The 15,179-nt window shown below is 39.8% G+C and overlaps 1 protein-coding gene across 2 annotated transcripts in view; it reads left to right on the top strand.

The window, feature by feature from the left end:
• PARP8 (poly(ADP-ribose) polymerase family member 8) overlaps positions 1-15,179 on the top strand; it is a 204,734-nt gene that overhangs the window by 54,632 nt on the left and 134,923 nt on the right. The window lies entirely within an intron of this gene.

The following is a 15,179-nucleotide window of genomic DNA, read 5'->3' as shown; positions in this document are numbered from 1 at the left end:
TATAGATGGGGCCATTGACCAAATGATAAATTGACACCAGGTGGCCTGTCTCAAAATTTATTAAAACCCAGCCATTCGGGTTGTATGTCAACCCTATTCCAGTGTGGAATATTCCATAGTTTAGATAGTTTAGCAACAGACCAAGGAAAATACTAGGAAATATGTGGCCATGTTGACTAATTGCACCTTGGCTGTGTTTCACAGTGGTACAAACTGGAGATTTTCAGTATTTCAAATGCCTTTAATGCTCACATCTATATCTGCAATCTCATTTTTTTCTGATATGGTGAAATAAATTATAAAAAAGTACTTGATAGTCTTGCTATTGGTTATTGTGTCTGCCTACTTTCATTAAAGAAAGCAATTTTCATCCCGTTTCTAGCTTTTATGTATTTGGAGACCAACATAAATATAACACCCTGAAATTCACCTGAATCAGCCACTGGGCAATTTTCTCCCTCATTTCGACATGCTTTCCCAGGCGTGGTGTGTAAATTATTTCAGGGAAGTAAGCATATGAGATGGAGATTATCTTTCACAGATGGACGACTACATTAAGTGAGTGGCGTAATTCAATCAGGAATTTACGAATCCTGCAAACCATATGATACAATAGTAGTCATTTACATTTAAGATCTCTGAATCATTTTGTGGATGTTTATTTCTGGTGCAATGATAAAATGACATCGTATTGTATAGGCATGGACATCTGGGCCTCTCACCAGTGAACTGCACCGTTAGGTCAATTTTGCTGCAAATCCTTAAAAGTCAATTTGATTATGCAAATGTTGCTATAATTTCCCTTGCTCTCTAGTGTATGTCTCGACTGAGTGTACTTCATTGTCTCATTTCATTATGTGGTGTAAACATTCAAAGGTTTGTAGAGAAATCCTGGGAAAGGCTCAGTTGTGTCTTCTCTGTGGCCATCCTTGTGAATTTGTGATGAAAATGCCATTTCAATGTTTTGGATGTCCTTCAGTGGCTAAATATAGACTGAAACATCTGAAACAGGCCACCAGTAGTTCTTGTTACACACAAATACTAACAATTCCAGCAAGGGATGCTTGGATACAATCAGTGTGAAATGTCAGTTCTAGGCATCCTTGCCAAGGGAAATGCTGCTGTTGCTGCATACCTTGGGTTTAGTGCCAAAACAAGAGGATGCAGTTCTTGAAAATTAAGACATCTAAATCAAGTGTGAAAGACACTTGATTTAGAATTGCTTCAACATAAAAAAACAGGTGGAGGCAATATCCATTCTGTTTGATACAACATTAACTACCATGGCTCAATGCTATAGAATACTGGGATTTGCAGTTTTGTGAGGTATTTATCCTTCTCTGTCAGAAGGCTCTAGTGCCACAACAAATAAATCCAAGGGTTCCATGGTTTAAAACCATGACAGTTAAAGTAGTATTGAACTGCTGTAATTCTGTGGTGTAGATGGTCTGTTAATCCTCACAGTTGGAGAAGGTTACATTTTTGGACTCCCATATTCTGCTAATTGCAATTCAAAATAACTGTCAAACTTTGTTTTGTGTAATTGTGTCCTAGTTTGTAGGTGGGCAACTTATGACCCTCTATATGTTATTGAACTGTACCTTGGCTCACCTTTAGACTATATAGCTAATGGTGAGGGACAATGGGAGATGCAATCCAACCATAGAATCCTAGAATCCTAGAACCATAGAGTTGGAAGAGACCTCATGGGCCATCCAGTCCAACCCCCTGACATGAAGCAGGAAAATTGCATTCAAAGCACCCCCGACAGATGGCCATCTAGCCTCTGTTTAAAAGCTTCCAAAGAATGAGCCTCCACCACACTCCGGGGCAGAGTCCCACTGCTGAATGGCTCTCACAGTCAGGAAGCTCTTCCTCATGTTCAGATGGAATCTCCTTTCTTGTAGTTTGAAGCCATTGTTCCACATCCTAGTCTCCAGGGCAGCAGAAAACAAGCTTGCTCCCTCCTCCCTATGACTTCCTCTCACATATTTATACATGGCTATCATATCTCCTCTCATCCTTCTCTTCTTCAGGCTAAACCAAAACAAAACAGAGCAGACTCAGACTATGATGCACAAAACTAAAGAACCACAGTTTTTAATGATACAACAAATGCAAAATGCAACCCCTGGAATGCCACATATTGCCTACCTCTGTGTTAGAAGAAAGAGGAAAGAGGTTTAGCATTCAGAAAATCAAGCTGAAGAATATCAGAATTAAGAGATGAGTTTTTGTTTAATGTAAATGTTACTTTATTTTGAAATAAAAATTAAAGGTATACCAGAAAATAACACACATAACAGTACAACAAATGGTAACAAGAGTAGAAAAGAAACACACACCCTGATTATAATACTTAGTTAATCATGTAGAAGCTTAAATCTACATGGTAAAACACATAAATGAATTGTATAGTACTCACACTGGTGAGTTGTGTTTCATCTTGTTGGTAAGTAATTAAATGACCATCTCACCCCAAACAATGGCCTGTTGGTGTGATATTACTAAACAACAAAATGGAAGGGGTTTGGACGAAATGGCCCATGTGGTCTCTTCCAACTCTATTATTCTATTATTCTAAGGCAGTGGTTCTCAACCTTCCTAATGCCATGACCCCTTAATACAGTTTCTCATGTTGTGGTAACCCTCAACCATAAAATTATTTTTGTTGCCACCTCATGACTGTAATTTTGCTACTCTTATGAATCATAATGTAAATATCGAATATACAGGATGTATTTTCATTCACTGGACCAAATTTGGCATGAAAGCCCGATACACCCAAATTTGAATACTGGTGGGATTGGGGACAGTTTGATATTTTCTTTTGGGAGTTGTAGTTGCTGGGATTTATAGTTAACCTACAATCTAAGAGCATTCTGAACTCCACCAGCAATAGAATTGAACCAAATTTGGCACAAAGATCTCCCATGACCAGGAGAAAATAATGGAATGGTTTGTAGTTCACCCACTTCCAGAGAGCACTGTGGACTCAAATAATGATGTATTTGGACCAAACTTGGCACAAATACTCATTATGCCCAAATGTGAATACTAGTGGAGTTTGGGAAAAAATAAACCTTGACATTTGGGAATTGTAGTTGCTGTGTTTTATAGTTAACCTACAATCAAAACACACCCTTAACCCAGCTCACAATTGATCTGTACCAAGCTTGGCACACTACCTGCATGGCCAACATTGAATACTGGAGTTTGGGGGGGGGGGCTGTTTTTGAATTCTGGGAGTTGTAGTTCTCCAACACCAAAAAGGAAGAAAAGGACAGGTGGAAAGATCTTCAGCCTTCTTCACCAAAAGTGTTCCCAAAACCATCAGAAATATGTGTTTTCGATGGTCTTTGGTGACCTCTCTGGAACCTCCCTCACAACCCCCCCCCCCCCACACACACAGGGGTCCTGACTCCTAAGTTGAGAAACACTATTCTAAGGCATGCTTTGCCTGTCTATCTTATTGTGTGCGCATCAAAAAAAATATAGACAATTATATTTGTTTGCCTCTTGTTTCCAGATTTGAAATAATCCCCCATGGGAAGCAAAAGAAAAGCATGCTGCTGCAATATTTTGTTAAAATTAGGATTTCTTCCTTGCTGTACTTGGTAAGCAAGGTTTTGCATCATCAAAAGCCTCCCAGATTATATCAGTCCTCTGCTTTTTGCTTGCTTGCTTGGGTAACTTACAGCTACGTGCTACGCATGACTTTGCAGCTGTATACAAATTCTTAAGAAAGTCTTTATGCAGCAATCCAGAGTAATTAGGTTCAAAATGATGAAGAAGGATAGCTTTAGGTGTTGCCAGTGGTTTTACATGGAAAAATTCCTGACAGCAATCAGGGCATATCTTCCAAAGCTCTGTGCTGTTAAACCCTCTCAATTGATTTTACAAGAACAGAGATTATAACAGAATAGAAAATCCACAAAAGAGGAATATCTTTATTGGCCAACCAAAATGCACAATACAGAGACAACCTGGAATTCAAGAGAATTTGGTTCTTGCTAATGATGCTGAAGTTTCATTTTTGTTGTTGTTTGCCTTCAAGTCATTTCTGAATGATGACCCCCAAGTTTCACAGCCTATTATGGACCTGAGAGTGTGTGACATGCTCTGGGTTACCCAATGGATTTTATGGCCAGGCAGGGATTTGAACTCTGGTTTTATTACTTGCCTTTGGACATTTCCAGGGCACATCCAGACAACCTCTTTATTGTGGAAACAATAAAAGGGGGGCTGTCCAGATAACGTTTTGGGCAACCCGCAATTAATTTGCCAAAAACCAGGAAAACCCTGGATTTTGGGGAATTAATTAAATAGTGGATTTATTCCATGCCCTCTTGATAGGCGTGGGATAAACCCACTACTTCTGGTGTCTGGGCTGCAGTCCAGACACCATTTCCACAGTTTTCTGGACTAAATTAGTCCAGAAAACTGTGGGAATACCCACCTCCTTCCCCAAAGTCCTTAAAAACCCTTTAAAATAAAAGTACTTACTAGCATCCACTGGAGAGCTGGTGTGTAGAAATGATTCACCAGGAGAAGGGGGGAAGGAGGAAAATTGCTCCTCCCCCCCTTCTCCTGGCACATCATTTCTACATTTCTGCCCCAGCTCTCCAATGGACGATGGTAAGTACTTTTATATGGGGGGGGGGTTAGGGCTTTGGGGAGGGGTAGAGTTTCCAGGTGTCCCCCCAGGCTAGTTCAGCATGCGGATGATCCTGGGATAATGGCTTGTTGACCAGGTGCAAAAAATCCCAAGACTTCAAAAGAGGTCCACATACAGACCTGTTGATCCCCGGATTTCTGCCTCCATTCTCCAGGCTTGATGCTTTGTTGTGAAATTTAGAGAACCCCGACCTGGCTGCTATAGGACTTCTGCTGAAAACTTCTTTAAAAACCCTCAAGATGCGGATATGCAGAGAATCAGTGCAAAGAATCACTGCAAAAATTTCTTTCAGAGAAACTGTGCCATCCTGACATTTCATGAAGTATGTGCCACACAAAGCTCATGGGGTGGGATCACTTCTGCCCAAGTCGGCACAGGAACACACACTTTCAAGCCAGAAACAGAACTTTGTCATTATTGACACTTTTTATAGCCTGGCTGCCAGGCCATCTGTCCAGACAGATTTGGTTGTGTACTTGTGGCATCAAACAACAAGGTGCTGTTCCTGGGTATTTGTGGCTGTTACTGATTGCTCTTCTTCTGAAAAGATGTACGACATTGACTAGGGGGCCACAACTTTGTCCTGACCAGAGAAAATATGCCCTCCACACTTTTTATGAAGTTTCTGGCAGACAAAAAACTTTTTTGCCTTCTACTCAAGTGTCACCTTCTTTTTAGGAACCAACCAATCAGGAACAAACATCTAAAATCCAGGAACAAACATCTAAAATCCAGGAACAAACATCTAAAATCCAGGAACAAACATCTAAAATCCAGGAACAAACTCAGATAAAAAATCCCATGATTTCTGATTTCAGGGATTTACAGACATGCAAAGATCCATATATTCCGCTCAATATTCCCACACCTGGAAATTTTGCATTTTTTGCCTTTTGTAGCAATTGCTTCCACATTTACAGGGAATGGAATCTGGCTACCCTCTTATTTGCTGCGGTAGCTCCTGGGATAAAGGTACTGTCTGGATGGGCCTGTTATTTACCTTTTGCTCTTAGTCCCCATATGGCTAAGAGAAAGAATGGCCTATGCTTGCATTGATATCCCTTTAAAAAAACTGTACTAAAACAGAAACAACACCAGATACAAAATGTAGGCCTATAACTCTATGTTGCTTCTTCTCTTGTATGACTAATTTTTAACATCCTTTGCCTGATGTTCTACTTCATCACACTGGAGAAAAAATCCACTTAAAATCCAGTTTCTGCCTCCTGCAGAATTCTAGTGTTTGTAGTTTAGTGAAGCTGTTAAAGGTTTCTCCATAAACTACAAACCCCAGAATTCTGCAGGAGGCAGAAACCGGATTTTAAGTGGATTTTTTCTCTAATGTGATGAGGCCTGTAAGTGGAAGCTAATACAGCTTCAAAAGCTTGCATAATATATTCTGTAACAGTTTGGTTGGCTAAAAAATGGTGTTACTCTCTCGTTGATTTTGGATTTTGTCGTATTTTGCTGCACAACCAACAAAACTCCCCCTAAACATGTTTCTTGAGTTTATATCAGACATTTAAATATGAATTGAAGCAATCCCAAGTGGGCACCAAGAGATAAGAAATTCTGATAGTACAGCATTATTAAGAATAAAAGGTTCAGCAAGCAAATGGAGATTTGGATTTCTCCAAGGGCCTACGATGCAAGTACAAAAGAAGGGAGAGGGACAATACGAGCAGATAAATAGGAGTAAGAGAATTACAGCATTGAAATGAATGCAGTATTCTCCAACCACCTCTGCAAAATGAACCAGGGAGGCTGCTGTTTGATTCAGACTTCTCAACTCTGCAATATATTTCCTGGAATTATTGGGAAATTATTATGTAGGAGAAAACAAAGAAGCTAGGGATGAAAGGGAGAAAGGAGAAGGAATTCAAATAAAATCTATGCTAAAGATAAAGTGTACACTTGGAAAACAGTGTTGATCTGAGTCAGGTAAAAATATGCCTCTTCAAAGTTGTCAGTGAACTGTTGTTAGAGAGCACCTCAGCAATGTGCAGTGGCATTTGCGTAGACCTCAACCTCATCTGCTGTTTTCAACTTGGACATTTGATCTGGATCATTGAGCCTCTTCCCAAGGGGTTCCTCCTAGCTTGGAACTGCACTATGCTCCCAACATCTCCTGTCTCCTCTTTTGGATCTCTTAGCATTCAACACAGCTTGGAATGAACACGCTAAATGTAATCAAATTACTTTTAGTAATGAGGGCTAGTGTTGCTGTTTTTAATTGTGACTATGTTAACAATAGATTTTTTTTAAAAAAACACACAAACACTAACTCGTGTTTTTATTGTTTTGGAATTCTACTTTGGGGGAGAATCGTACTGGTCCTTGGTAGGTTCTCTTGTTCAAATATTATGGCTACAATGACATTTTATAGTAACATATTATCCTTGAAAAGGACCTTGGCTAATAGAGGTGGCATATTGCTTTTTGAGTAACAATTCCAGGCTCTTGCTTCAGATCCCTGTTGCTGCATCATATACTCCTGATACAGAGTCAATATATGTCATAAACCCAACAGTGAGTGGGAACAAAGGATGTGTGAGATGCTGACACTGGAGATAAATTAGTTTTGAGCATTCGTGCTTAACACTTGAGAAACTCAAATGAGATTTTTCAATGCTTGATATAAGCACTCAAAGGCAAACTGGATGTCGTGTCGCTTTTCTGGTCAATGAGCTTCCTAAAGTTTTTTTTTTTAAAAAAAAAATTCTCACCTTGAGGAGAATCAGCAGCTGTTGGGGGTTTGCTGTACTCATTGAGAAAGTGTGAAAATAATACTATGTTAATGCTGAAGAGCATGAAGGCCAGTCCTTAGCTGAAAACGACGTTCTATACACGATTGGCTACTGAAAAGAGATCCACAATCCATTTCTTATCTCAATGGTAGTCAGCTACACAGGGTGATCATGTGTTCTCCTCTACTTTGGATAGTCATCTCATTGAAGATCCATTTTAAAGGTAAATGACCATTAGAAGAGAGAGCAGCAGATGACTTGCAGCTTCCTAATAACAGTCTGAGCTGGTACCAGGTCACCTTGGTGTATCTGCACTGTAGAATTAATGCAATTCGACAGCATTTTAATTACCATGACTTCATGCAATGGGAATTGTAGTTTTACAAGGTTGAACAAATAGTGTTGGTGTCTCACCAAACTGCAATTTTTATGTATTGTCAAAAGCTTTCATGGCCGGAATCAGTGGGTTGTTGTAGGTTTTTTCGGGCTATATGGCCATGTTCTAGAGGCCTTTTCTCCTGACGATGCTTGCCATAGATGCAGGAGAAATGTCAGAAGAAAATGCCTCTAGAACAGTGGTTCTCAACCCATGGGTCTCCAGGTGTTTTGGCCTCCAACTCCTAGTAATTCCAGTTTACCAGCTGTTGGGATTTCTGGGAGTTGAAGGCCAAAACATCTGGGGACCCACAGGTTGAGAACTACTACTCTAGAACATGGCCATATAGCCCGAAAAAACCTACAACAACCCTGCAGTTTTTATGATTCCATAGCATTGAGTGGTGTCAAACTGCTTTATCATTTATTTATTTATTTACTGTATTTGTATACCGCTTTTCTCAGAAAATCAGCGACTCAAAGCGGTATTCTTCATTGAGCATGTTGGAAAAAAGAAGGGATGTAAATATAATCAGCAGACAAATGAACAAACAAGTATTTAAGGAACTGCCCAGTTTATTGGAATATAGTTTGAATACCGGCATGAAAGGAAGAGCCAGCATGGTATAGTGGCTGCAGCATTAGACAATAATTCTGAAGACAAGAGCTCAATTCCTTGTTTGGCCATGGAAACCCACTGGATGACTTTGAGCAAGTAACACAATTCAGCCCTATAAAACCCAATAACAGGTTTGCCTTAGGGTCACCATAAGTTGTAAATTATCTGAAGGCACACAACGTTAATATTTCTAAAGATGAATACGTATTAAGTCAAAGACAGGAACATGTGGCTCTTCAGATGCTGTTGGCTTGCAATCCTTATCATCTATCACAACTCACATTGATAGTGAGGGATAAGCTGGAAACCTGCAGCATCTACATATTCCCTACATCTATATTAGATTTTTATAGTTGTCCAAATTGTCTAAGGGTATATATTTTTCCTTAGACAACCTAATTTGATTAATTGGATTGCATTGGTATATAAATCACAGAAGCAGTTGGCTCCAGCTTCTTCATTTTGTCTTACTGCAACTCTTACCATCAGTAGCAGAACACACGATTAAATCTTGGCAGAACCTCAAGGCATTTTCCTTGCAGGTAAACAAATTAAATCTGAATTAATTAAGAGCTAGACTTGCTAATTCTAGCTTGCTCCTATTGTTGGCTTCTTGAGCAGAACAGCAATCTATTGTCACTTCTGTTGTTAGCAATTAGGGGAGAAAAAAGGAATGTATGGATCCATAAAGGAAACAAAAGAAAGAGCAAATATGACTTCAAAATGCAAACTGTTCTTGCAACAATGTATACTAATGGAAGAGTGTGGAAAGATAGTATCAAGCAAGCATATGTGACACTATAGCTTCTCTTGGGTCAATTACTATGACGTGTCTCCTGACTCTGTGTTATAAGTGGTCTAAAGTTTCCATGGATCAATGAAAGGTCCAGTGGATACAGTTGCTGTCATTCCTGTGAGCAGGAGGCTGGCTCATACCCGAAAAGAAAAAAAAGATTGGGTTGTTAGTGTGCCTTTAGGTACCTCCAACCAATACCATGGGGACTAATGGCCATGGCTTAGTTTTTTATCTTTAATATTGTTTTTTATTGAACTGCTTGAAATAGATTCAAAGCTGCTCTATTGACAACATCCCATCCCAGGTCTAGTTAGTTAGGAGGATTTAATAAATGAATAATGGTTTCAGTAGAGACTATAAACATTGCTGGCCCTATCATTGAGGAAAATGAAGTGGGCACTTAGACAGGTCAGCAGCAAGTAATGAAAATGGTTAGTAATTTTTATAATACAACATTGCATACTATTACAGGGTGAAGCTATAGTAAAGGTAAAGTTTTTCCACTGACATTAAGTCCAGTCATGTCCAACTCTACGGGTTGGTACTCATCTCAATTTCTAAGATGAAGAGCCAGCATTGTCCATAGACACCTCCAAAGTCATGTGGCCAGCATGACTGCATGGAGCACCATTACCTTCCCACTGGAGCGGTACCTATTGATCTACTCACATTTGCATGTTTTCAAACTGCTAGGTTGGCATAAGCTGGGGCTGACAGCAGAAGCTATAGTTCAGTAGTAGAATTTACATACACAACATCCCAGGTTCTGTCTCTATCATCTCCAAGACAGAGCTAGAAAAAGATTCTGATTAATGTTCTGATTCATTCTAAGGCAGGTAATAATAATAATAATAATAATAATAATAATAATAATGTTGTTTCTAGCTTCTCCTCATGGTTCAAGGTGGAGTACAACATCATTGTATTACCAAGGGCATGGTTTTCTTTCTCAAAGTAACAAGCCAGTATTGGATATTTGATAAACCTTGGTTTGCCTGGGCAGGAGGGTGTTTGTTGATATTCTTAAGCAGCGGATGTGTTGTTCCAGGAAAAAGATACATGTTGTCATACTCCATTGGACGATGTGGTCCTTCATGAGATCAATACAATGACAAAGCATGGAATAGTCCAGCAACAGAATGCAATAAACCTCCACCTGTAGCCCTGGAAAACCCTTGTGTTGTCCTTTCAGGAAAGGAATGGTTAGAACAGTGATTCTCAACCTGTGTGTCCCCAGATGTTTTGGCCTTTAACTCCCAGAAATCCTAACAGCTGGTAAACTGGCTGGGATTTCTAGGAGTTGTAGGCCAAAACACCTGGGGACCTACAGGTTGAACCATTGGGTTAGAGGATGCAGTGTAGCACTTTGTTGCATCCACCATATGAAGGCAATACAGGGAGACAAGATAACCAGCCTGGAGTGTTGGATGATAGCATTTCTTTATTTCTAAATTTATCAGTATTTTAACTTGGTAACTAGTTCCCCCCTCCTGCTTTGTGGTTTGCCTGGCTGGCAGGCTTGTTTGCTTTCTGATTATTTAAAGTATAAATCACTTAGATCTTGAGATTTCAAAGCAGTGCACATTTTTAATAAAGAGAATTAATAGATACAAAAATGGAACATTTACATTGTCTCTGAAAGTGAATAAAAGGTTGGATTACATATGGAACATTTGGAGAAACAGGTGTTTTCTCCCCCTTTCCCCTAACATGTATCTAAAACGAAGTTCCTGTTGAACACCAGTGGAGTATAAAACTTCACTGGTGTACTTAAACAGATGGAGAGGAGACTAGTAACCTCTCACTCCAGAGGCCCTTCCAGTAGTGGAGCTGTGCTAGCATGCCATTGCATAGAAGGCAAATGGGCAAATTACATCTTCTCCCTGTGCAAGGGCCTAATATTGTAATGGCTCATATTACCAATTTCTAAGCCCCAAAAGATTCAGCATACCATTACAAATAATTGTAGCATGTCAGTTTGCTGGGGAAAGATAATTCCACATATGCCATGCCAAATTATGCCATGCCAAATGCCTTCTCCAAAACAATGATGAAGTGGATCTCACTATCCAGATGACCTAAAAAAAACAACAACATCAACAAAAACCCAAGGCAGTCTATATATGATCAAACAGTCTTTCATATCACCTGATCCTATGTTTGTCAGGGCTTTATAAACTAATATGTTTAAAAATCAACTTATGAGAAAATAAGCAACTCTTGTGGACTTGTGGTGAATTCATGGATTTCATAGGGTTTTCCTAGGCAATTAACACCCATAATGTGGTTTTGCCAGTTCCTTCTTCTGAAATATAGCATACAGCAGCTTGTATTCATTGGCAGTATTCCATCTAAGAACTAACCAGGGCTAAACATGCTTATCTTCTAAGAACAGGTAATATCTGGTGTCCTTAAAGTATTAGACTACCCCGGAGTGTGGCGGTGGCTCCTTCTTTGACGACTTTAGGAAGAGACTAGGTGGCCATCAGTCAGGGGTGCTTTGAATGTAATTTTCCTGCTTCTTGGAAGGGGGTTGGACTGGATGGCCCATGGAGTCTCCTTCAACTCTATGATTCTATTATTCTTTGGGCACCTTAACAAGCTGTATGAAAAAGCACTGAAAACAGACATTCATGCTAAAAATCTATTTCCAGTCCTTGTTCATACGGTTGGTAAAGACGTCCAAAGCTACAGCTTTGTCACAGAGATCACCACAGTCATGCTTGAATTGATATATTTTGTTTACCTGCCTTGAAGAATCTCCCATTTTTTTGTGTGTGGCTGTAGCTCTGATGTTGAATTGCAAAAAGGGGAGGAAGCAGAGGGGGGTGGGGGTGGGTAATAATAACACACGCAATACTGCTGGAACATTGGGAAAATTAGCTCAGCACGGAGTTCTTGACACTTTTGTTTGACAGAGGATTTGGCTTACCGGAGGCTCTGATCCCTACAATCTGTACCATGAATATTAAAACAATCCTTTGCAGTCCACAGTTCATTATGGCACAGAAAAGGAAACCAGTCTGTTCATGGAGAATATTGTTTTCAGATTTTTTGGTTTTTTCTTACTAAAAAAAGTTGACAGTCTGCAAAAATGCAGCCTCTGTAACTCATTGTTTACAATGTTGCCTACAATGTTATCCAAGAAGGATTGTACCTGAGTTCAATCAAGGTAGTTCCAAGCTTCCCCAGGTAGGGTGGCTACATGCCACCCCAATAAATATTGGCAACCAACTCACCCCCCCTCCCCAACAATCCTTAAAAGTAAACTTACCGGCCATCATTTAGGTGCTTCTTATGTCTACCTGGCACATAGAAATGATGCACCAGGAGAGGGGGAGGGGGGAGAGAGGAAGAAAATTGCTCCTCCCCTCCCCTCCTCCGGTTTCCTGGCATGTCATTTCTTCATACCAGGAGGATGCCAGGAGCACCTTAACAGCAGCCAGGTAAGTTTTCTTTACTTTGAAGGGTTGTTTTGAGGCTGGGCGGGAGAGGGGTTGGTCATCATCTTGGACCTTTGGGATCCAGGATCCCAAAAGGTTCAGGATGGCAAATGGGGGACTCACCCCCAGGTAGTCCTGGGACTACCTGGAGGTGAGTCCCCACAGGCCCAAAACCCCATTAGACCCTTTCGGGAAGGCCTGGATCTAATGGGGTATTAGATTAATTTGGAATAACTGAGGTTATTCCGAATTGATTCATTTTTACTAGGGGTCCTGAAATATGGGCCTGTCTGGATGGGGCCTGAGAAACCTATTTTGAGGGATTACAAGTTTCCAAATTCCCAGGCATCTTTTCCAAGCTGTGTCAAGCTCTGGGTATCTCCAGCAACAAAGGATTCAGTAGTAAGCAAACCCGCCAATTTTACAGACAATGCTTATATAGCAGGTTACTTCTACAGACAGCACTGTGCTACATACATACTATTCTACTACCTAAGTCATCTTCCTATGATTCGTTAACCTCTACAGATTTTAATGTAATTAAGGTATCAGCTGAAATAGAAGCTGTGAAGCAATAGCCAAGAAAAAACCTTTGTTGTTGTTTATTCATTCAGAAAAACCTAAGAAGTCATTATTATTTGTCTTTCAAAAATTGTAAATTAATGCTATATTTAATTCATTAAATGGGATTTATTTCAAGACCACTGAGAAAGTGACAGTCTGCATGTCAGGTTTACCACATTATACAATTTTCCCATGTTATCAGATGTGAGTCACTTCTATATGGATTTCCATTTGTTGCATACTTTCCAGCTATTCTGATCTGACAGAGACAGTACTTTGCCATCTCATCCTTTCATCTCCTTTTAAAATACCCTAGTTCTGTCCTTGGCTTCAATTGCTCCAAACTGCATTCAAAGTGTAAATAGGGGGTAGAAGATATTTCTTTATTGTAAGCCTTTTCTAGCTTGTATATTCTTCCTGAGTGAACTTGATCTACTCTGCAATTGCTTGGTCATATATTGTTCTTTCTGCTGCTGTCATCATCATCTATTTATATAACACCATCATGGTTCTTTACCAGAAAAAGAACAAAAAATTATAGTTCCCTTCTCTTGGTCTTACAATCTAAATAACACAACACACAAGGTAAGGAGGATGCAATGGGAGACAGGATTATCCGGTAGAAACTGCCTCTTTTTCTTTCCTTCTGTGGCCAGAGTAGTGGGAGTTAAGATGAATGGGGGCTCTTTCACCTGTTTCTGGGCCTAGGCATGATGACACTGTCCCTGCTTCTTCTGTTCTCCTTCTAAGGCCAGGGCAATGGCAGTTGGGAGAGAGAGAGAGAGAGACTTTTCTCTGCATCCGAGTCTAGACATGATGGATCTGTGCCCAATTTTCACCTGTGAAATATTAGAGGATATGTTGTTCTATGTCTACACCATATAAACAAACAGTATGATTTAAAATCTTCAGTGAGTTTTGTTGGCCTTGCCATCTATGGTGACTGTAAATGGAAAATTGGTTGTTTTTGTGGGTAGCCCATCAAATTTTGGTAGAATGCATGCTTTACTTACAAATAGTACTGTGTTGCTCAGTTCTTGGTTGATTGGTGTAGAAGGGCACTAAGCTGCTGCCAGAATGTCTGACAACAGGCCATATACCAATTTAGCATAAGGTGAAGTCAGATGTTTATTAATTTTGTAGAAGTTTTGCTGAAGGGATCTATAGTGGACCTTGGTCTCTGGACCTTGGACTCTGGATTTTGGATTCTGATTTTAACAGGGGTGTTTTTAATCAATTGTTTAATTACTGTTTTTTATATTTTAATGTATTGCTGATTGTTGATTGTTTTAATGATGTCGGCATCCTATGATGCTTTTGTGAGGCTGCCCTGAGCCCCCCTTCGGGGGTGAGAAGGGCGGGGTAAAAATATAAGAAATAAATAAATAAATAAACAAATAGTGTGTCAGTCCTTGCAGTCGTACTGCTAAAGAAAATCCAAACAAAATAAGCAGACATATTGATCCATATCAACAAAGCAGTTCTGACTTTTTTATCCTTAGCAGGAACAGGTTTTGTGAAAGCTAATAGTTCTCAGTAGTCCATTCAAGACCAAACTGTCCCAAAGTACAGTAGTAGCAGAGAGTGTTTATAATAGCTTTATACTGGGAAAACCCATTCCTCAGCCATACATGCAGTAATAGTTTTTTGCTAAGCCTAGGGAAACATAGACTTATGGTACTGTTTGTAAGTAAAGCTGACCCTCATCCTCAAAAGGTCTAGTTGGTTCATTCCTGTAACCTTGAGTCTACTTATAGCACTGTGTTGTTGTCCAATGGCTACACTCTGCATGCTGATACAAACCCTCATTAAGATGGAGACATCTGTGTGTATTTATTTATTTATTTTATTATTTACAGTTCTTATATTCCGCCCTTCTCACCCCGCAGGGGACTCAGGGCGGATTACAGTCAACACATATATGGCAAACATTCAATGCCAGTTTGACAAACAACAT

The sequence above is a fragment of the Anolis sagrei genome, chromosome 2 (genome assembly GCF_037176765.1).
Source record: "Anolis sagrei isolate rAnoSag1 chromosome 2, rAnoSag1.mat, whole genome shotgun sequence".
NCBI classification, from domain to species: domain Eukaryota; kingdom Metazoa; phylum Chordata; class Lepidosauria; order Squamata; family Dactyloidae; genus Anolis; species Anolis sagrei.
The sequence above is the reverse complement of the archived record's forward strand: the minus strand, read 5'-3'. Positions and strand labels throughout refer to the sequence as shown.